This window comes from Mytilus edulis, chromosome 12 (genome assembly GCF_963676685.1).
Source record: "Mytilus edulis chromosome 12, xbMytEdul2.2, whole genome shotgun sequence".
Taxonomy (NCBI): domain Eukaryota; kingdom Metazoa; phylum Mollusca; class Bivalvia; order Mytilida; family Mytilidae; genus Mytilus; species Mytilus edulis.
Window position 1 is genome coordinate 982338 of NC_092355.1, and position 25834 is coordinate 1008171.

The following is a 25834-nucleotide window of genomic DNA, read 5'->3' on the forward strand; positions in this document are numbered from 1 at the left end:
TGGTGCCCCAGTAAAAAAATGATTTACCTCCCCTGATTGTACTCTTTAATGTTTACATTGGAGACAAAATGGAACCACATCTTCTGCTGTATTATTACATGGACAATCTGTAATTATGTAATTAATGCATAACTATGTAGTATGAGAAAAGAATGAAATGAAATGTACATTTGCTGATAAATCTGAATGTGGACAATCATTACATTATGCTTCAAATGTCCTGTGTATCCCTATAACCAAATGTGACAAACCCACAAGTACCCATTTACGTAGTCTTGGGTGCAACTCCACGGACTATCAACTATCAGAAGGGGTTTTGATACTGTACAGAAGTGGGATAATATCAATAGAATGTTCATCATGTAACATTTACATATGCCAGAAACACAGGGATGATTTTGGAATATATTGGAGGCGTCAAACAAGAAAGTGCCAGTCACCTACACATCCAGACAAGAGTGTTGCAAAACCAAGCAGAGGCATACCAGCATCAGTATGCAAAGAGCTATGGATGACAAAGAGAATACCTCTGCCAGTTGGTTCAGGTACAAATTTCTAGTATGATTTAAAAGTGTGATAACATTTATTTAGATAAAACTTTGTATTGAAAAGGGGGAGGGTGGTTATACATGTAATTGTAAATGCATTTCATGTGAAATACTCAATTTAATAAAATTCTTACAAAACATTAAATGTCATGCATAAAAAAAATATGTGGGAGATATTCTGAGACAATTTTTTGGGGTGGTGGTGGATTTACAGTTCCTATCCTGGATTGAAAAATCTACAAAGACAAAAGCCTTTGGGTGTATACATATAAAAAAGAAGATGTGGTATGATTGCCAATAAGACAACTGTCCACGAGAGACGAAAATGACACAGAAATTAACAACTATAGGTCACCATACAGCCTTCAACAATGAGCAAAGCCCATACTGCATAGTTGGAATACGAGAAAACTGATTGCCTTATTTACTTATTTCACCATATACATATATATCTATATATTTTTATAAGATATATGTATATATAAAAAAGAATGAGGATATGTGGTTTGATTGCCAAAGAGACAATTATCCACAACATTTAAGTAGTATAGTCGGCTGTAAAATTTTAAACAGTAAAAAAGAATGAAAACAAATGGCCCATATTTACAATGTATCAATTAACAAACAACAAATATGACAGACATGAACCAACAATGTACAAAAAAAAACTCCCAGATAAACATATTATTAGTAAAATTTCAACAAATAATGAACCATAACCATGCTTACTTGAGTTTTCTTGGAGTGAGTTAGCTACTAATTAATATCAGCAATATCTCAGACAAGTTCTATAATGGTGGACAATGGATTCTCTAAAGTGCAAGCAGGGGACATTGATACTATGTTATTTGGCTATTTTGGAAAAAAAGCATATTTGTTTTGCTCCTAAGCCTCCATTTTGCTAAGATATATCAATTTATAAAATATTAACAGAAAAACAATATAAACTCTCATTTTTGGCAAGAATCCTTCAACAAACAAATCTATGATTTCCTTCTCTCTGATCAGAATATACATGTACTTTCTTCAGTTCAGTTATAAAAAAAAAATCCTCTATCTCTATATCCCATTTCAATAAGTTTATCAAAGCAATCAGATCTCATATGTTTATGGCATATAACAAGTGTCTGCCCTTTACATCATTATTTTTTTATGAATGTACTTTCTTCAGTTCAGTTATCAAAAAAAACATCCTCTATCTCTATATCCCATTTCAATAAGTTTATCAAAGCAATCAGATCTCATATCTTTATGGCATATAACAAGTGTCTGCCCTATACATCATTAATTTGTTTTTACCCACCTATATTCATTATGTTTTTCAGTCTATGCTTCCGTTGTCCGTATTCTCTCTGTCCTGCTCAGTTTAAAGTTTTTGATTAAGTTGAAGTATAAAAAACTTGAAAATTAGTACACATGTTCCCTATTATATGATCTTTCTAATTTATATAGATATAGGAAGATGTGGTGTGAGTGACAATCATGAATGAGAAAAAAACTCTCCATTCAAATAACAATTTATAAAAGTAAACCATAGGTCAATATACGGCCTTCAACACGGAGCCTTGGTTCACACTGAACAAAAAGCTATAAAGGGCCCCAAAATTACTAGTGTAAAACCATTCAAACGGGAAAACCAACTGTCTAATCTATATAAAAAACGAGAAACGAGACACACGTATAAATTACATAAACAAACAACAACTACCGGTACTGTACATCAGATTCCTAACTTAGGACAGGTGCAAACATTTACAGTGGGATTAAACGTTTTAATGGTACCAAACCTTCTTCCTTTTTATGAAACAATACCATAACATCACAACATAGAAAACCACACGATAAAATATCAATTGGAAGGCTTAAATCAATAAAAAAAACGTAAATTAACACACTATGAACGAATAAATTTGATCTGCGATACCTGAATGCAAATGCACAGTTAACAAAATTTTAATTCGTATAATGGTATCACGTTGCCGTCGTCAGAGAAGTCTGAAGACACTTAGTTTCTGGACAATAACCTTAGTTTTAGTGAATGGATATCTATAAAATCTAAAGTTTGAAATCAAAAAAGGAAGGTCGGGATTGATTTTGGGAGTTATGGTCCAAACTGTTTAGGAAATAGGGGCTAAAAAGGGGCCAACAAGTTTAAAAACAATACTTTTATAATACTTCGTATAAATTGCTTACTTCTTGACCACTTTCAATGGGGTTTTATTCTTGAATTCTTTAATATACCGAATCGAACCATGCATTTAGATTTTTGATTTTTGGCCCTTTATCAAATTGGTCCACAATGAGGTCAAAAGGGTCCAAAATTAAATTTTGTTTGAATTCATAAAAAATTGAATTATTGGGGTTCTTTGATATGCCGAAGCTTACTGTGTATTTAGATTTTTAATTTTTAATTTTGGGTCTCGTTTTCAAATTGGTCTACATTATGGTCCAAAGGGTCCAAAAATTAACTTAATTTGAATATATGGGGTTCTTTGATATGCTTCAACTATACATGTATTTAATTTTTTTATAATGGGCCCAAGTTTCAAGTTGGTCCAAATTAAACTTTGTTAGATTTCAAAGTGTACCAAAATTCTAAAAAAAACATTATCAATTGATTTTTTTTCAGATTCAGAATGTGACTTCCACTATCATCACAGTCCACTCAGACATTTTCCCAGACCACAACCTCTGATTGGGAAGAAGAAAACATGGCTCCAAGAGAGATTTTCAATGCTGCAATGGAAATGCTTTCCAGAAATTTTCCAGCACTAAATTCACAGCTACTGTTGCCATGGACTAGCCTCTCAAAAAGTTCATCCTCATATTATACCAAAATTATTACAGAATCTATCCAGCTGATTGCACAGTATGTTGCACCAGGTCAGGAAAATAATCTTTTGATGGATGTGTGCAAGAAGTGGATATCATTAAAAGAAGACAAACCTGACAGAATGACTGAGGCATTGATTGCATCCTATCAACAGCAGATCAACAAATTAAGTCAGATGCAAATTTTATCTCTATTTGCAAATAAGCATACAAAGGAAAGATTAATGGAACTGGCACCAGGACTTAGTGTTTTAAAAATTGATGCTGCCCGAAGACATGCAACACTAACATTTCCAGGACAATTAATAAATCCATCAAATGGGCAAAGGCTACATAAAGGGAAATACAAAAGCTGATAATAAAATAGTATTTATTTACACCACCAGAAGAATTACATCTGAGAGAAAATTGCTCGAAAAAGCAGAAAAAAAGTAACTTCAAGAATAGTATTATGACACAATAACAAATTAAATATACAATAAACATGATAAAATAGTGAAAGGAAATGGGGAATGTGTCAAAGCGACAACAACCCAACCATAGAGCAGACAACAGCCGAAGGCCACCAATGGGGCTTCAATGTAGCGAGAATTCCCGCACCCGTAGCTGTCCTTCAGCTGGCCCCTAAAAACATGTATACTAGTACAGTGATAATGGACGTCATACTAAACTCCGAATTATACACAAGAAACTAAAATTAAAAATCTTACAAGACTAACAAAGTCCAGTGGCTCCTGACTTGGGACAGACGGAAAATTGCGGCGGGGTTAAACATGTTTATGAGATCTCAACCCTCCCCCTATACCTCTAGCCAATGTAGAAAAGCAAACGCATAACAATACGCACATTAAAATTCAGTTCAAGAGAAGTCCGATAACTGTTTAAAAAAAATGTGTTTAGTTCCAATGCAAAGACCCTATAAGTGAATCAATATTAAAGCCAACATATGCAATCTTTAATGACCTGACAACAGTATCGTAACTATATCCCTTCTTAATAAGTCTGTTTAAAGGTTTTGTAAGCTTTTGAGGTAAATACTGACATTTTTGTGCCTTGTAAAGAATATTACCATAAAAGATTGGATGTGAAATACCTGAACATATAAGATGTCTGCATGTTGAGTTATATGTACGAATTATTTCCTTATACCGGTGATAAAATTAAGTAAATATTTTGACAAGTTTGTGATATTGAAAACCCTGGTGTAATAATTTTTTAGTAATAAATAAATTTCTCTCGCTAAAATCTAATACGTTGTTACATACACAAGCGAATGTATTTTTTAAATTGTAAATATCTCATTGGATTTACAATGATATTATGTTAAAACAAAAAAACAAATATACAAAAATATTAAGTCTGCATGTGTTTTAATTAGGGATGGCAACGAGTACTCGAGTACTCAGTCACTCACTGGGAAGGCCGAGTACTCGAGTACAGTTTTAGTACTCGGATACTCGTTTACCTATTATACATCTTGAGATATTTCTCTTCACATTTCACTCACTTTTCCGTTGAAATATCCCCTTCGTAATACTAAATAAAATCAATTAATAACATAAATATGTTTACTCTGAAGATACTATTTGTTATAGTAGTACCAGCAACCTCCTTTCCTCCCGGGGGAATGTTTCCATGTGCACTACTTGTAACAAAACATAGAAAGTCAAACAGTCTTTCTTCTGAACTTGTTGAGCAACTGATTAAAGACATGTTTAACGGTGTTTGTACAAGGATCAACTCTTTTATGGATTAATAATTAACTCATCACAAGCCTTAAAAACTGATCTTTGTTTGTTAATCAAGACTTCTATGTAAACGTGATTGGTATGAGAGGTACATTTGAATTAATTTAATTACTCTGTATTTGAAACTAAACTCTAATTGTTTAATTTACAGTTTAAAGATTGGCGAAAGTACGAGAGCGGAATTCAAATCAAAAAGTCCATACTAAACGGACTACGTCATGGCTAAAAAAAGCGGGGCAAACGAGAGTGCCAAAAAAAAAAGAGAAAAAGTAAGACTGAGCAGCACGAAAAAAGCCCAATAGTATTGTTGGCAAATTAATGGACAAGTCGTATTATAATAATATATAAATACCAACTCATCAGAAACAGATGATACATATATTGTCTACTTTGTCGAACTTTATAAGCAAATATTTATGATTTTATTGGAACTTGGTTCATGACCACGTGCACACAATAATTGCTACTATGATAGGTTATTTGTAGAAACGGCGGTTGGTAGTTCATTTTTTAAATGATAAAAAAAAACCCAGACAATCAAGCTACTTTTGTAGTACTTTGTATTTTGTTAATATGTGTATGAAAGGTTATAACAATAACACTGCATCCCACCTAAAAACTCAACTTTTCAGTAGACGTTTAAGATTCATTCGAGTACTTGCGAGTACTCGAGTATCACAACCGAGTATCCGAGTATTAGTTTCCAGATCTTTTGACATCCCTAGTTTTAATAAAACCAATGCCACAAAAGGATTTCACATTATTTGTACTGAATGCAAAAATAAGTTGGTAAACAAAAAAAAAATTGCCTACATTTAAATTTAAATGCTGCTAAATGTCATGCAAAGATGAAAATAGTGTTACAAGTTCCAAACTGGTAATGGGATATAACAGGTAACAAATCAGAACCTCTGCAAAACCCCTCAAACAATGAACAAACTTAAATCATCTGATATAGAAAACACCTGGTATTGTTTTTATTTACACACGTCACATGATTGCAAAATCACGTGGCATTGTTTATATTTATGATCATCACATGACAGTGTCAAAACACACATGCGATATCACATGAGTTGATGCTGCCTATATTGACATTAAGCCAAATTTTATCGTCAAGAATATGATGTACAATGTAGATAGTGTATAGTGATATTGGTGGAAGATATTTTTATTCATGTTGTGAAATCCAATACTCGGAAGAGGTGTGCCTACATTGGCAGAATATATATAACAGATTACAGATAGTAATCTGGTAATGGGATTGTTTATTCCTATAAACAAGGCTATTAATATTAAGGACAAAGTTAATAATCAATGAAATACGTTACCGGAAAAAATAAAATAAATGGAAAGAACAAACAAATGATGAAGGATAATACAAAAGTAAATAAACTAACCTTTTCACACAAATGTCTCCTAAAACACTTATCATATGTTTTGTAAACACTCAAGGTTTACTGCAATCTGAAAAAAGAAAAATATTATTTGAGTGGTGCAAACAACAAACATGTCAAATTTTATTGATGCCAGAAACGCATTTCACCAAAAGTATGAATGACAATTTAAATAATGACTTACCTGGAGAATTTGTTCATAGTTGGAGTAGTAGCTTATCTAGGAGTGTAGCTATTTGGTTTACGAAACACACAAAATTTTATGTTACAAATGAATTTAAAGATCAGGAGGGACGTTATTTATTAATTAATGTTGAACTAGGAGATAATATATATTTTCTTATAACATTGTATAAACAGATATGCAACAAATATAGCAAAAAAAAAAACAAAACAAAAAAAACCCCGCCTTTTTAAAAAAGGTAGAAAACTGGACTCAAGAGCATGTCTTATGACAAATTAAAATGGAAGGAGATTTTAATGACATTCTATAAATGCATGATACAAAAATAGAAAAACAAACGGGCTTGAAACGTAGATCGTGTCTTGTTGGTCATATTTGCATTTTATCTAAAATATTTGAAGATGTGAGAGAAAACTCTAAACATTGGAAAAACATGTCATTGAATAATGTTAATAACTGCATCAAGGAGTGAACTGACAATTTCGAGCGTACACCTATTTATAGATTTTGTGCTGTTGATCATTTTTACTTATTTATGTTTCTATCTACTTATCATGTTTATTAGATAGTTTCGTTATTAGGGGAAAAAAGCCAACAAAATGATAAAAATCTTGATTAAAGACAATATCCTTGCACTGTACCACACGCCCACCATCCCTCGCTTATAAAAAGAGATAAAGATCACCATTAAATATCCATTATCTAATTTGGAAATTATCAATTTTCTGCAACTTAGTAGCTTAACACTAACCTCGCCTACATATGTGATATACTCAACTCTTTCGGTAATCAAGAGCATGCAGCTGCTACTTAGACTTAGTAAAACCTCAGCATTGTTAGAGAACAAAGCTAATAAACCAGTGTTGTATCAGAGGACGATACAGTTTTTTTTAAATAAGTTCATCGTAGGTACCGACACCTTGTTAATAAATATTACGTACCAACTTTACAAATCATACATGAAGTTGAGATTCTAGGTATTGACGTTGTTTGTCATCTTACTAACGCGTAATAGTATTTTTACATTTGATTTTGTAAAATACTACATTTACTGTGTACTTTAACTTTGATACAATACATTTGACTTGTTTGTCTAAGTGCGGAAACGTAAACAATTGAATTTTTTAAAGTAAAAAAGGGCCTACAGTGGGGTATTTGGGCATACATGTATAAATAATATAAAAAAAAGACAACTAGAAAATTAATGAATACAGACAAACGAACAGAAGAATTAATAAGTTCAGAAATAAAAGACCCCCCCTTTAATTCTCCACATCTTCTTACTTTCCTGCGAGCCTCCCTTCAATTCAGATTACAAGTGACTGGTAAATAATAACTTGCATATAGAGAAATTTGTGTAAAAAAGATTGAACTATTCTTTTTCTTACTTTGTTTCTTTTTCAAGTTCACAAAATAAAAGTTGTCTTCAACATATCAGCCAAAAACATATCAGGAAGTTAAATTTAAGTGGAGTTGACTAGGAAATGATAACGTATCTTTTCGCGGAACTAGGGTCAGTTTGGGGGAATAAAAATGTGATGTTTGTATCGTGGTAAGACCGTTGTCCCCAATGTATTTGTGTGTGTGTGTGTGTGTCATTGTAAGAAAGGACTCTTCACAATTCTAATTATAAATATCTCGCGTTGTAATGCTGTGCCATATTTGTCGTCTACTGTCGGAAGAGGACCATTTGAAGAAGTGCGCAAACTCGGACCTCAGCATCAGTTGTCATGAGGCCCACTGGTGTCTTTTATAACTTCTTATGAAATATTGTCCGCTAGAACTATCAATTATATTAGAATACTGTCTAGACGACATTGATCAATTATGAAATAGTGTCCCTGTCCATGAAAATGGACGTCCTTTTGGACACTGTTTCACTATGCTGTCCATTTTACTGTAAATTTATGTCATCACAATATTCCACTGTGAAATAACAAAGAAATGACAACTGATAACGCCATACCCATGATTCTACGTCTAGAAGCGGATTCGGGGGTTAGAGGTAAAATCAGCGCATATGCCCCACTTTGATTGGTAAGCATAATTTTAAATAAAATTTACAATGTTATATGTTTCGATACGCTCAGCATTTAACATTAATTCTTATTAACTTGATGATACTAACTACTGCTTGTTTGGTGTGGAAACCAGTTGATGTTGGAATTTTGCAGAGTATGGTTACTGATGCAAGATTTGCCGCAAGTTTATTGTTTTCTAATTTGTATTGAATTATTATAGCGATCAATTTTGTTACACCTTGTGATCAATTTATTTGGCAATCGTCAAGTACAGTTAGCAGGTTTTAAGAATGTCAGTCAGCAATATCCTTTATCATTATTTTCCGCTATAAAAATAATGTTCTCTCACTTAATTCATCAACATTTCGAAGTTAAGTCATAGTCAATTATCTTAAAATGCATTGTATATTTGATCATGATGTCCTTTAAAAAAAAAATATGTAATATTTTGTCCAATACATTTTGACGTTCTGAAGCACCAATGTCTTAAGTAGTTATCTGCGAGTTCTTTTAAAGGTCAATTGCCTCTTCTGATTTACAATAGATACCAACGGAAACAACACATTGTTAGCCTTTAGAATCAGAGTAAAGTAAGCTATTTCACGGGATGTGAATGTAATTTAACCGGAAGAGGTTTATTTTTGTCTTTCGTTGATGGAAAAGTGCCTTGAACATTGTATTTTCAAATTCAGCGTGTGATAAGCTATCATTACCCTGGACATATTGTTAATTTATTAAAAATTATCTGATCTTTTATCTGAATTTGAGTTGAAAAACTGGATTTGAATTTTTAACTTCGGCGTTCCGGACTGATATTTGTTATTCGTGTTGATACAGCAAGCGATACGGGTTTTGCCATGTATTGATATGTTTATTGTATATTTTGAAAGAGTTAGATTCTTGAGATATAACTGGTCCTTGATTTACGGGTTTATTTATAAGATACCGGTTGAGTATACTCAATACGGGGTTTGCAATATGGGTTTAGTTATGCGATACAGATATGCGATACAAGATAGATGATATAGACAGGAGGAAAGGACCTTTATTAAATATACCAAGATTGCTATTGTGTCAAATGTCGATGTGTTTGAGGGATGTGGTAGCCTGCCACTTCTACTCTTTGTTTTAGTAAGCTCTTTGTCTTTCTATTTGTATCAAAATTTAAGAATTTAATTGATGGGTAATTTTTGGAATAAGCTTCAGAACGAGTTTTCAGTTCAGACTGGATTTTGATAGTCACCTATAAACAAACCGTAAAAAAGTTGGTTATGACTTGACTCGTCAGACTATAATAAAGCACAAAATCAAATAGATAAAAAAACACAGAAGTACCTATATTACAACGTGAAACTAAAAACAGGAAATTTTTACATTTTAATTTCATACCCTCAATTTTCACAATTTCATAACAATTACAGGAAATACTTAACATTTGACATAAATTTGTTTGATTTAATCAATGAAAATCACATGACATTAAAACAATCAAAATCACATGATAGTCTGTGCAGACGTAAATGTTAAATAAATGACAAAAATAGAATTCAATAATAATACATAAGTATCAAGTATTTAGTAAATATGTCTTAACTCAAACTTTTACCTAACGTCAATAACAGCTATTATTTAGATATAGAAATTATCGAGTCAACTAAAAATTCCAGCAAAAATGTGAATCATTTGTAGATCTTGTCTTGGTGATAAAATTTATTAAATGTTTTGACCAGTATGTGATATCGAAAACCCTGGTGTAATAATTTTTCAGTAATAAATAAATTTCTCACGCTAAAATCTAATACGTTGTTACATACACGAGGGAATGCATTTTTTAAATTGTAAATATCTCATTGCATTGACAATGATATTATGTTAAAACAAAACAAAAAATATACAAAAATATTTAGTTTGCCTGTGTTTTAATAAAACCAATGCCACAAAAGGATATCACGTTAGTTGTATTGAATGCAAAAATAAGTTGGTAAACAAAAATAAAAATTGCCTACATTTAAATTTAAATGCTGCTAAATTTCATGCAAAGATGAAAATAGTGTTAGAAGTTCCAAACTGGTAATGGGATATAACAGGGAAAAAATCAGAACATCTGCAAAACCCCTCAAACAATGAACAAACTTAAATCATCTAATATAGAAAACACCTGGTATTGTTTTTATTTACACACGTCACATGATTTCAAAATCACGTGGCATTGTTTATATTTACGATCATCACATGACAGTGTCAAAACACACATGCGATATCATATGAGTTGATGCTGCCTATATTGACATTAAGCCAAATTTTATCGTCAAGAATATGATGTACAATGTAAATAGTGTATAGTGATATTGGTTGAAGATATTTTTATTCATGTTGTGAAATCCAATTCTCGGAAGAACTGTGCCTACATTGGCAGAATATATATAACAGATAACAGATAGTCATACAAACAAGGCTATTTAGATTAAGAACAAAGTTAATAATTAATGAAAGAAACATGAAAAAATTAAATAAACGGAAAGAACAAACAAATGATGAAGGATAATTAAAAAGTAAATAAACTAACCTTTTCACACAAACACTTCTCATATGTTCTGTAAACACTCAAGGTTTATTGCAATCTGAAAAAAGAAAAAAGATTATGTGATGCAAACAACAAACATGTCAAATTTTATTGATGCAAGAAACGCATTTCACCAAAAGTATGAATGACAATTTAAATAATGACTTACCGGATAATTTGTTCATAGTTGGAGTAGTAACGCATTAAGGAGTGTAGCTATTTGGTTTACGAAACAAACAAAATGTTATGTTACAAATGAATTTAAAGATCAGGAGGGACGTTATTTATTAATATATGTTGAACTAGGAGATAATGTATATTTTCTTATAACATTGTATAAACAGATATGCACCAAATATAGCAAATAAAAAAAAAGAAAAAGAAACGCCTTCTTAAAAAAATAGAAGACTGGACTCAAGAGCATAGCTTATGACAAATTATAATGGGAGGAGATTTTAATGACATTCAATAAATGCATGATACAAAAATAGAAAAACAAAATACAAATTTGACAAACCAGTTCACGGGCTTGAAACGTAGATCGTGTCTTGTTTGCATTTTATCTAAAAGATTTGAAGATGTGAGAGAAAACTCTAAACATTGGTAAAACAGGTCATTAAATAATGTTAACTGCATTCAGGAGTGAACTGACAATTTCGAGCGTACACTTATTTATAGATTTTGTGCTGTTGATCATTTTTACTTATTTATGTTTCTATCTAATTATCATGTTTATTAGATAGTGTCGTTAACTAGGAAAAAAAGCCAACAAAATGATAAAAATCTTCATTAAAGACAATCCTTGCACTGAACCACACGCCCACCATCCCTGGCTTATAAAAAGAGATAAAGATCATCCTTAAATATTCATTATCTAATTTGGAAATTATCAATTTTCCCCAACTTAGTAGCTTAACACTAACCTCGCCTACATATGTGATATACTAAACTCATTCGGTAATCAAGAGCATGCAGCTGCTACTCAGAAATAGTAAAACCTCAGAATTGTTAGAGAAGACAGTTAATAAACCAGGTTTATATCAGAGGACGATACACTTTTTTTCTTAAATAAGTTCATCGTAAGTACCGATACCGTGTTAATAAATATTACGTACCAACTTTACAAATCATACATGAAGTTGAGATTCTAGGTATTGACGTTGTTTGTCATCTTACTAACGTGTAATAGTATTCTTACATTTGATTTTGTAAAATACTACATTTACTGTGTACTTTAACTTTGATACAATACGTTTGACTTGTTTGTCTAAGTTCGGAAACGTAAACAATTGAATTTTTTAAAGTTAAAAATGGCCTACAGTGGTGTATTTGGGCATACATATATAAATAATAAAGAAAAAAAGAAAAAAAACTAGAAAATTAATGAATACAGAAATACGAATAGAAGAATTAATAAGTTCAGAAATAAAAGACCCCCCCCCCTTTAATTCTCCACATCTTCTTACTTTCCTGCGAGCCTCCCTTCAATTCAGATTACAAATGACTGGTAAATAATAACTTGCATATGGAGAAATTTGTGTAAAAAAGATTGAACTATTCTTTTTCTTACCTTGTTTCTTTTTCAAGTTCACAAAATAAAAGTTGTCTTCAACATATCAGCCAAAAACATATCAGGAAGTTAAAGTTAAGTGGAGTTTACTAGGAAAGGATTACGTATCTTTTCGCGGAACTGGGGTCAGTTTGGGGGAATACAAATGTGATGTTTGTATCGTGGTAAGACCGTTGTCCCAAATGTGTTTGTGTGTGTGTGTGTGTGTGTGTGTGTGTGTGTGTCATTGCAAGAAAGGACTCTTCACAATTCTAATTATAAATATCTCAAGTTGTAATGCTGTGCCATATTTGTCGTGTACTGTCGGAAGAGGACCATTTGAAGAAGTGCGCAAACTCGGACCTCAGCATCAGTTGTCATGAGGCCCACTGGTGTCTTTTATAACTTCTTATAAAATATTGTCCGCTAGAACAATTACTTATATTAGAATACCGTCTAGACGACATTGATCAATTATGAAATAGTGTCCCTGTCCATTAAAATTGACGTCCTTTTGGACACTGTTTTACTATGCTGTCCATGTTACTGTAAATTTATGTCATCACAATATTCCACTGTGAAATACCAACTGATAACGCCATACCCATGATTCTACGTCTAGTAACGGATTCAGGGGTTAGAGGTAAAAGCAGCGCGTATGCCCCACTTTGATTGGTAAGCATAATTTTAAATAAAATTTACAATGATATATGTTTCGATACGCTCAGCATTTAACATTAATTCTTATTAACTTGATGATACTAACTACTGCTTGTTTGGTGTGGAAACTAGTTGATGTTGGAATTTGGCAGAGTATGGTTTCTGATGCAAGATTTGCCGCAAGTTTATTGTTTTCTAATTTGTATTGAATCATATAGCGATCCAATTTGTTACACCTTTTGATCAATTTATTTGGCAATCGTCAAGTACAGTTAGCAGGTTTTAAGAATGTCAGTCAGCAATATCCTTTATCTTTATTTTCCGCTATAAAAATAATGTTCTCTAACTAAATTCATCAACATTTCGAAGTTAAGTCATAGTCAATTATCTTAAAATGCATTGTATATTTGATCATGATGTCCTTTTAAAAAAAAACATGTAATATTTTGTCCAATACATTTTGACGTTCTGAAGCACCAATGTCTAAAGTAGTTATCTGCGAGTTCTTTTAAAGGTCAATTGCCTCTTCCGATTTACAAAAGATACCAACGGAAACAACACATTTTTAGCATTTAGAATCAGAGTAAAGTAAGCTATTTCACTGGATGTGAATGTAATTTAACCGGAAGAGGTTTATTTTCGTCTTTCGTTGATGGAAAAGTGCCTTAAACATTGTATTTTCAAATTCAGCGTGTGATAAGCTATCATTACCCTGGACATATTGTTAATTTATTAAAATTATCTGATCTTTTATCTGAATTTGAGTTGAAAAACTGGTTTTGAATTTTTAGCTTCGGCGTTCCGGACTGGTATTTGTTATTCGTGTTGATACAGCAAGCGATACGGGTTTTGCCATGTATTGATATGTTTATTGTATATTTGAAAGAATTAGATTCTTGAGATATATCTGGTCCATGATTTACGGGTTTATTTATAAGATACTGGTTTAGTATACTCAATACGGGGTTTGCAATATGGGTTTAGTGATGCGATACGGATATGCCATACAAGATAGATGATATAGACAGGAGGAAAGGACCTTTATTAAATATACCAAGATTGCTATTGTGTCAAATGTCGATGTGTTTGAGGGATGTAGTAGCCTGCCACTTCTACTCTTTGTTTTTGTTAGCTCTTTGTCTTTCTATTTGTATCCAAATTTAAGAATTTAATTGATGGGTAATTTTTGGAATAAGCTTCAGAACGAGTTTTCAGTTCAGACTGGATTTTGATAGTCACCTATAAACAAACCGTAAAAAAGTTGGTTATGACTTGACTCGTCAGACTATAATAAAGCACAAAATCAAATAGATAAAAAAACCACAGTAGTACCTATCTTACAACGTGAAACTAAAAACAGGAAATTTTTACATTTTATTGTCATACCATCAGTTTTCACAATTTCATAACAATTACAGGAAATACTTAACATTTGACATAAATTTGTTTGATTTAAACAATGAAAATCACATGACATAAAAACAATCAAAATCACCTGATAGTCTGTACAGACGTAAATGTTAAATAAATGACAAAAATAGAATTCAATAATAATACAGAAGTATCAAGTATTTAGTAAATATGTCTTCACTCAAACTTTTACCTAACGTCAATAACAACTATTATTTATATATAGAATTTATCGAGTCAACTAAAAATTTCAGCAAAAATGTGAATCATTTGTAGATCTTGTCTTCTATATGCTTTTTATTTAAAATATTTAAAGATGTGAGACAGAACACTAAAAATGGGTAAAATATGTCATTAAATAATATTACCTCCAGTAAGGAGTGAACTGACAATTTGGAGCGTACACTTATTTCTCTAATTCTATAGAAATATATCCCTTTCTAAACCCATTGTATAAATAAAATGTAATCAACGTGTGGTTGCCGATGATCTCAGAAGATGATTGGCTGAGTTAAAGGGTCATAACTTTCTCTGCACCATGAAATGATCAAAATGTTCCAACAGGTGTTAATAAAATTGACATTTTCGTGGAAAGTGGAAGGCACTCAAGGGGGTTTAAGTTTAGAAAAAAGGAAAATTTATCTTTTAATCATAATAGAAACAGATTATTCCATAGTAACGCGTGGATTATCGGATTTATCCAATCTCGATAGTTAAATTATCAATTGTAAAGTCCTCGCCAAGGCTTGGACTTTAAAATTGATAATTTAAATAACTCGATTGGAGAAATCCGATAATCCACTTGCTTTAATGTAATAATCTGTATTTATAGATTGTGACCTGCTCATGATTTTACTAGGTTAAATATTTTTTCTAGGTTTCTATCTACTTATCATGTTTATCATAGATTTTCGTTTTTTAGGCAACAAAACTCCAACAAAATGATAAATATCTGTATTAAAACAAGCCTTGTACTGAATCTCAAGCCCACCATCCCAGGCTTGTAGACAGATGTTCTACCTGTAAAATCATATATACAGGCAAAAGAATATAAATGATTTTTTTTGTAAAATTCAGCTTTAGGAATAGGCAAAATTGTCCCACAAAAAAGAGATAAAATTTAAATATCTATGATTTTTATTTTCAAATTTTCAATTAACCCAACCTTAGTAGCAATACAAAACCTCACCTACATATGGGATATACACTTCTCAACTCATTCGGTATTCAAAAGCATGCAGCTGCTACTCATACTTTGTTAAACGTCAACATTGTCCAAGCAGAAAGTTTATGAACCAGGATTATATCAGAGAACGATGTACTTTTCTTTTTAAATAAGTTCATCTTAAGATACCTATACCTTGTTGATAAATATTACTTACCAACTTCACAAATTATACACGATGTTTTTGAAGTTTCGATTATAGGTATTGACGTTGTTTATTATCTCAATAACGTGTCATAGTATTCTTATATTTGATTTTGCAAAATGCTACATGTATATTTACTGTGTACTTTGACTTAGGTAAAATATATTTGACGTGACTCGGAATCTTCGTGTATCTTTTTAAGTTAAAAAGGGGCCTTCAGTGGGATTTTGGGGTATACATATATAAATGATATAGAAAGGGAAACTAGAAAACTACTAAATACAGAAAAAAACAAACAAAAGAAGTAATAGTTACAGTAATGACAGAATACACTCTTTAATTCTCGACATTTTCTTACTTTCCCGTCGATTCAGATAACAAGCAAAATTGTCCCACAAAAAAGAGATAAAATTTAAATATCTATGATTTTTTATTTTCAAATTTTCAATTAACCCAACCTTAGTAGCAATACAAAACCTCACCTACATATGGGATATACACTTCTCAACTCATTCGGTATTCAAAAGCATGCAGCTGCTACTCATACTTTGTTAAACGTCAACATTGTCCAAGCAGAAAGTAATAACACAAAAAATCCGTATTTTCATGCCAGTACCGAAGTACTGGCTACTGGGCTGATGATACCCTCTGGGACTAATAGTCCACCAGCAGAGGCATCGACCCAGTGGTAGTAATAAAATCAACGGTACCAAGTTTGTTGCACCAGATGCGCATTTCGACAATACATGTCTCTTCAGTGATGCTCGTGGCCAAAATATTTGAAATCAAAAGCTTATATAAAAGATGAAGAGCTATAATCCAAAAGGTCCAAAAAGTATAGCCAAATTCGTGAAAGGAATCAGAGCTTTGCATGAGGGAGTGACATTCCTTAATTTATAATAATTTCTAATATTTTGTAACAGCAAATTTTAATAACACAAAAAAATCCGTATTTTCTAGCCAGTACCGAAGTACTGGCTACTGGGCTGGTGATACCCTCGGGGACTAATAGTCCACCAGCAGACGCATCGACCCAGTGGAAGTAATAAAATCAACGGTACCAAGTTTGTTTGCACCAGATGCGCATTTCGACACATGTCTCTTCAGTGATGCTCGTGGCCAAAATATTTGAAATCCAAAGCTTATATAAAAGATGAAGAGCTATAATCCAAAAGGTCCAAAAAGTATAGCCAAATTCTTGAAAGGAATCAGAGCTTTGCATGAGGGAGATACATTCCTTAATTTATAATAATTTCTAATATTTTGTAACAGCAAATTTTAATAACACAAAAAATCCGTATTTTCATGACAGTACCGAAGTACTGGCTACTGGGCTGGTGATACCTTCGGGGACTAATAGTCCACCAGCAGAGGCATCGACCCAGTTGTAGTAATAAAATCCACGGTACCAAGTTTGTTGCACCAGATGCGTTATATGTTCATCACAATATTCTACTGTGAAATGATGTGCGTTAAAAAGTTTGTTAATCTTATTGTGTCTTCCTTTGGTAATAATATGCCACGAAATTGTTAGCCTTTATGGAATGTTTTCAGGAATCCTTAGTATCATTCATATTAAACATTTTAATGGTAGTATTATCCAAAAATGTTCTATCAATGCATATAACCTCTGTTTCATGCGACAAAATTTAATGACAACCCATCTGCTGAAATATATCTTAATATATACAATATGTATTGCCATGGCTTTGTTGGGACTTGTTTGTTTGTTTTTTGGCATTGGATGTTTGTCCCTAATATTTTATTAACTATGCATTTGCATTCAGCTATCACATATAACATTTATTCGTTTAAAGTGTGTTAATTTTCGTTTTTTGATTTAGTTAAGCCTTCCAATTGATATTTCATCGTGTGTTTTTCTATGATGTGATAATATTCCATTGTTTCAGAAAAAGGAAGAAGGTTTGTTACTATTAAAACGTTTAATCCCGCTGCAAATTTATGAACTTGCCCTAAGTCAGGAATCTGTATGGAACGCCACAGCTGCCTTATGATAACGATAATCATATCATTAAGGGCAGATATATATCAGGAAGGAAATGCTCTTAACTATAACATCATTGAAATTAACACAGTTTGATATATCACATAGGTAAATTTATATGCTATAAAGATGTTTTGATATTACATGGAGTTACCTTTTCATATTATTCTGTCATTTCACTTATCGTGAGGATATTATTTCACACATTAAAGACAACTTGATAAAACATGAAGATACCTTTTAATACTGATTTTTCACTATATTGAAACAGAGTCGATTTCAGTCGTTCTTCCTTATAACTGTGTTGGGTAATGTTTTGTGTAAGAAGAACTTCCCTTTCGAGTATATAAAAAAGAAGATGTTGTATGATTGCCAATGACAAAACTATCCAGAAAAGACCAAAATGTCCGTTTAGTATAAGAATGTGTGAGCGTAAAATAAAAAAGTCAGACGATGAATCACAAAAATAATTCAGTTAAAAGAAAAATTCAGGCAATGTGATTCTATGTAAAGAAAGATTAATGCAATGTAGTTCTGTTAAAATAAAGAAAAATTCAGGCAATGTTATATTGTTAAAAAAACGATTAAGGCAATGCAATTCTGTTAAAAGAAATATATAGGCAATATAAGTTTGTACATGTTGAAATAGAGATTTATGCAATGTAAATTTGATTGAAATAATATAATAACGAATTCCGGATCGTCCGAATACAAACTGACATATCACATAATGAATCAAAATTTAAAATAAAAATGTAAGATACGAGGTTACTATAAAATTTATAATAACATGCATATCTTAGCATACCTTTAACACCTAGTATTACTAAAATGTTCTTCCTGGTTATACAGATACAATATTATATTTATATCAAAGAAATCAAATACACTTCTAGAACGTTTTGTTTCTGGAAATCAGAAACACTGAATACTTAATATACCAGTATACTCGTACGTTTATACAGCATGGGAACCTCATATTTTATATTTGTGCTTTTACTTGTAAAATTTGATAATATATATTCATTAAATGTTTCTGCTATTGTAACAGCAGAAAATCTGGCTGTGATGATTCGGAACATAAGCATGGAAGTGACACAGTCAACAGAAATAACAGGTATTTAAAAAACATCAGAAACGAATTAAATGTTGACGATTGCATTCCTACACCAATCGTTATAATTATGGACAGTTATATGTTAGTATCTTGACAATATATTAGGAAGAATGCGTTCTTCTTTAAATCAACGTATACATGTTAAAGGACACCCTATATTAGCACAATGATACTTTAGTGTCTTGACAATATATAAGAAAGATTATCTTTTTCTTTTATTCAAATGTACAAACAGTTATTATAGAAAACATAGAATTTAACTTATAGGACCGCGTTGAGCCTTCAAAAATAACATACCTCATAGCAAGCTATAGATAAAAACAAAATAGAACCAATGCATGCATATATACTCAACTATGTGCTTTCGGTGATCGAAAAGTAAAGCTTTTAATAAACTTTTGGTTTAACCTTTCCTTAACAACAGTCAGCACAATATATTTACTAGGGTACCACATGTATATATATATATGTGCTGATTGTTGTTAAGGAAAGGTTATCAGATTATTAAGCAATGGTTTTTTTTTTTGTATTTTATATAAATTTCACAGTGCGTTCAAATATTTTAAATCAACTTATAATAGCTCAGTCAGAATGTTTATAAAAGCTATGAAGATTGCAGGAGTCATATTTTCAAATAAGTATTTGAACAAATAAGACGTTTGCAAGAGCAGTCAATGAGAAAGATACTGTCAAAAGGATAATCTGATACAAGTTGTTTTAAAGAAAGTATAAAGACATTTGTTTTATGATAAAATGAAAATAATTCATTTCGTTTGTTATCCATTCAGTTAACAACAAACAATTTACTTTTAAGGTAGACTGCAACAGGAGGTTTCTGTGCTTAAAGCAGACAACACAAATCAGCTTAATCTTATAAAACATTTGCAAAACGAAACGGGTATGTATGGATATATTTTTAAAACAATTTTGAAATGTTTACATACATGAAAGCTTACACGTATAATATATAAATTTTTCTTCACCTTCTTATAACAAATTCTCCTTTTTATGTCGTTTGCTGACGCAATCGACAACTCAAAGTAATTTTAAAATTATACAAAAGTTACGATAGCTTACCATATATGATGTTTTCACCATGCGATTAACAACCGATTTCTCAGTTTTGCAAAGTTTAAGAATTTAAATTATATGTATACCGATTTTTCATCTCGTAGGCAAAAAGAAAAGAAGGTTTAAATACTAAAAATTAAGAAAATGATCAAGGCTTACAGACGGTTAAAGGTTTTGCAGATTTTTCTTAAAGAAGAAATATTGACATATTATTTTAACACTTGTCTAATGTTTACAAATAAACTCATCACAGATACAATTTTGTTCTTATCTCTATATAGTTCCTTGATTAGTTCGTCATTTGTTGTTCTAATCTTTATAAATCTACCTTAGATCTTCTTTCATTTAGACTGAAAATTGATGAAATAAAAAAAAAGAACAAATCGATTACACATAGACATATTCGAGTATTAAAACGTCAGAGTATATCATACAAGAAAATACAGTTAAATTACAATTATATTTCTACTTCTTTCTTTTAAAATTTTTCAGAGACAATGCATCTAGAAAATAGAAAGCAACGCCTCATAATTCAACAGTTGCAAAATAAATCAGGTATTGTTGATTACTTCGAGGCAGTCATTATTGCCATTCAAAAGACATTACTGACTATGAAATTCAGCTTATTTTTCAAAAAAATGCGGTCAGACATGGTTTTTCTTTTGTAGGAAGTTCGGAATGCGTAAAACATAACAAAACGTAAAAAAATGTAAACATTTCAAACATAAAATTCCGACAGCTTAACAATATGACGTCCAAGTTCGAGTCAAGTGTCAAACACAAACACTAGGCGATTTAAAACGTACGCTGCAAAATGTAGAAAATAAAGGCAACAGTAGCATACCGGTGTTCGAAACTCACAAATCGATTGAAAAAAAACAAAACAAATCCGGGTTACAATCTAAAACTGAGGGGAACGCATCAAATATAAGAAAAGAACAACGACACAACAGAAATACAACATTAAAATGAAACACACACAGAAACAAACTATAATATAACAATGGCCATTTTACTGACTTGATACAGGGCATTTTAAGAAAAAAATTGGTAGGTTGATCCTGATTTTGTGGTATGCCAAACCTCCACATTTTATGCCAATGTTAAATATAACATTAAAGTGACAACATTATATGACAGGACTACAATACATATACATTGGAGAACATATAGTACAGAAAATCACACACATAATACCTAAAAAAGATACCAGGTTTATAATTTAATACGCCAGATGTGCGTTTCGTCCACACAAGACTAACCAGTGACGCTCAGATGAAAACAATTCGAAAGACAAAACTAGTACTAAGTTAAAAAGCACTGAGGACCAAAAGTTTCAAATAGTTGTTCCCAATACGGCTAGGATTTTCTGTCTGTTATAAGAACGTCCTTATTATTCATGTTATATAGAATAGTTCATACTTTTGCAAAGAGTAAATTTTATAAAATGATTTTACAATAGATATAAATGATAAAGCTGAAGTGGTGACTAACTACAGAATAAAATCGGATACATTACATGAAACAACTTAATCTAGCACATAAAAATACACAGCTGAGTAAGCTAAAGCCGTCACGCACAAAGTGACGTCACATTTAAATTTCTAAATATATTTCCCAAAAATGATAGGCAAAGCATGACAGTTTTATGTTTATTTATTTTTAATATAATTGAGAATGGAAATGTAAAATGTGTAAAAAGGAATAAACCCGACCAAACAGAATATGTTGTAAATCAACCTTCGGTACAAATAGTTATCAAAGGTACCAGGATTATAATTTAGTACGCCAGACGCGCGTTTCGTCTACATAAGACTCATCAGTGACGCTCATATTAAAATATTTATAAAGCCAAACATGTACACAGTTGAAGAGCATTGAGTATTTAAAATTCCAAAACGTTGTGCCAAATACGGCTAAGGTAATCTATGCCTGGGATAAGAAATTCCTTAGTTCTTCGAAAAAATTTTGTTTTGTTAACAGGAAATTTATAAAAATGACCACATTATTGATATTCATGTAAAAACCGAAGTGTCACACCGAAGTGTTGACTACTGGGCTGGTGATACTCTCGGGGATAAAACGTCCACCAGCAGATGAAACAAATGAATTATGCTGGTTATTATGTCTTACCAGAATACATTTGTAATGCATAGTTTGCAATATGCAAGCATCAATTATATCAAATAAGTTTGCTTTCGTATGTCATTTTTTCATTTTTTTTCCTTATAATTTTTAACTCTATGAAAAAAGAAGATGTGATATGATTGCCAATGAGACAACTATCCACAAAAGACCAAAATGACAGACATTAACAACTATACATGCTATAGGTCACCGTGTTTCTAGGCCATATAAAAAAAGATGTGGCATGTTTGTCAATGAGACAACTATTCACAATTTTATTGCAAAATGAGACAACTATCCACAAGAGACCACATGACACAGAAATTAACAAATATAAGTAACTGTACGGCCTATAACAATGCTGATACCGCGTTGTCAGCTATAAACAGCCCAAAATGACAAAAGTAAAACAATTTAAAACGAAAACTAACGGCCTAACCTGTATAAAAAAGAACGAAAATCAATTATGTTATACATCACCAAACTACAACCCCTGAATTACAGGATACTGACTTGGGACAGATACATACATACAGATTGTGGCGGGGTTAAACATGTTTGCTGGATCCCAACCCTCCTACTAACCTGGGACAGTAATGTAGCAGTACAATAACAGATCTAATTATATAAAAAATCAGTTGAAAAAGACTTAACTCATCAGATGAATACAAGTAGAAAAACTACACATAATGAACGTAGCCGGGTACATGTATAACCCAACAACAAAAAGACACCACGTACATATCTGAGATGGTTCATAGCCACTAACAACTAATAAATAAAATCATGCATCTACAACTAAATAACTAGTCAGTACTTGTCCATCATTCAACAGCATTTACTTAGAATCGACGTTTTACTTTATTTTTTCTCTTGTAGGATTAAGTCCACCCCATGTAGCATTCACAGCTCAAAACACGAATAACATGAGGAATTTAGGAAATGGGCAGACAGTAAAATTTGATAACATAGTAACCAATGTCGGTGAACGATATAGTGCTGGCACCGGGGTTTTTACGGCAGCAATCTCGGGGATGTACGCATTCACCTTCATCATCAGAGTTCTCCAGCACCATGTTTGTTGGATAGACCTTGTAAAAAACAACAACAGACTTGTCATATCATGGGCTAAGGGTAACTCTGAATCATACGGGCATGCAAATAGTGGAAATTTTGCACTAGTACATTTATCTCAAGGAGACACCGTGTGGCTTAAATACATACAAGACAAACACTTTGATTGCAGTATTGACGACCTTTCTGCTTTTTCGGGCTTTCTTCTTTATCCAGAATAATATGACCGGATGAAAAAAAGGTTAATTATTTGGACTATCATATTTCAATTTAATTATTATATATTTTAATTTCATTATTAGCTAAAAATTTCCACACAATTAACTTTTGGTTAAAAATGTATGTTTGTACAAATCGTATCCGACAATTGACCACGTATCTACGTGTCACATACAGTAATCAGATTATTTTAACAATAGAAAATAATTGTTTAATCCGTAGTTACACGAATTTCTTTATTGTTCTGTTATATATACTTCCTGAACATAATTTATGTTCAATTTTGGCAAGCTTATCGAACCGTAAACATCGGATTCAAAGTTGTAACATAGTTTATATTCTTGTTGGATCACGGTGTGTTAGGTTTTTATTGCGAGACAACGTTCTCTGCTGGTGATTCGGTCCTGACGGGTGCTGATGGGTCCTGATTCTGTGCTGATGGAATTGTTTACATTGTATCAGAACGGCAATACAACATCTGATCCGTCATAAGTACCAGACAAAGAATATTTTTTTTATTGCAAAAGTCGTGCAAGTTCGCAAAACGAAAATTTCCTGACGATGTGTACGTTTTATATTAAGGCTGTAACATAATGTTCTTGTTATTGCTTTAATATCTTCACAGTTTGATTTCTAAGATTGAATGGCTCTTTAAACTTTGCTGCTGTTGGATTAAGAATGAGTAGTACAAGTAATCCTTGTGCCCCTACTTTGTCAAATGTTCCAACTGTTGTGTTGTCGTTCAAGTAGGATTTAAGAACTGACAAATGCATATTTCGCTCTGTCTTTAAGGCAGTACACATTGTGTCAAGCGGCTGATGTTTTACGATAAATATGCGAAAAATCCGATTATCTGTTTATCGTTTTATTTCTGATCGTTTTCCCCTCCCTTGACCAGTTTAATAAATTTTGTGTTTACAGGCATAGATTAATTTAGCCGTATGTAGCACAACTTTTTTGAATTTTGGACCATCAATGCTACACATTTGTACTTGTTGGCTTTATATAGATTTTGATATGAGCGTCACTGATGAGTCTTATGTAGACGAAACGTATGTCTGGCGTACTAAATCATAATCCTGGTACCTTTAATATTTATTTACACTTAACGAAAGCTAGCTTGGTAATGTCTGCTCTCACATTGTAACGTCGCTGATAACTTATTAGCAGACATTGTGACTTTTCTGATACTGCCTGCGCTTGTCTCAATGTCGTCATACAAGAGTTACGGAGCGACTGAGCATGGTGATAAAGACGCACTCATAACTGTTTTTCATCTTTTCTTCCTCTAAGTAGCTGATTGCAAATACAGTGTTTTTAACGGTAATATCTCACTTTTGATAAATTGGTAATAGTTTAAAGCGGGCTAATTTTGTATGTGTTCACACTCTCTAGATTCTGCATTTTAACTTCAATTAATAGTTCACAAACTGTGCATGCTAATTCAGTGGTCTTATTATGTTTCTTATATGTTTCACGCATGGCTTTATCCACATGGATTGTTTTATGGAATATTAGATCTCCATATATTGACAGTAAATCACTCTGGTTCATAACTTTATTGCACTTAGTCGAAACAGGTTTCAGCAATTCTTGATACCGGTCCGTCACCGACACTTTGTTTTCTACCTAATAACAAAATAAATTACCCCAAAACTCAATCGAATCCAACCATTTTTGGTATGGTACACTGTAGTACCATTTTTTATGAGATATATACACTTGCATGAAACCTATTGTCTGGACAATAGAAAAATGCATGTTTTTTTTTCAGAAGTCATTAATCTTTGAAGAAATCAACCCAAACTCAATTCAAACCTTTTCTTTATGATATTAAACGTCGTGATACAATTAGAGAGAAATCCCTACACCTGCACACAAGTTAGTGTACGGAATCTACAAACCATAAGCAATAAGAATAAAAAGTCAGATTTTATAA

At 32.0% G+C, this 25834-nt stretch overlaps 1 protein-coding gene and 1 long non-coding RNA gene across 2 annotated transcripts in view; one reads left to right on the plus strand and one right to left on the minus strand.

The window, feature by feature from the left end:
• The window catches only part of LOC139499383 (uncharacterized), a 72153-nt gene extending 65553 nt beyond the window's left edge, over nucleotides 1-6600 (minus strand). The window contains exon 1 of the mRNA XM_071288065.1: nucleotides 6529-6600. The gene's annotated coding sequence lies outside the window, so the exon portion shown is untranslated. The remainder of the gene's footprint in view (nucleotides 1-6528) is intronic.
• A 12620-nt stretch (nucleotides 6601-19220) lies between these two features.
• On the plus strand, nucleotides 19221-21031 carry LOC139498052 (uncharacterized). Its single transcript, XR_011657799.1, has 3 exons — nucleotides 19221-19404; nucleotides 20219-20302; nucleotides 20968-21031. It is a non-coding gene; the product is annotated as an uncharacterized lncRNA (long non-coding RNA).
• The last annotated feature ends 4803 nt before the right edge of the window (nucleotides 21032-25834 follow it).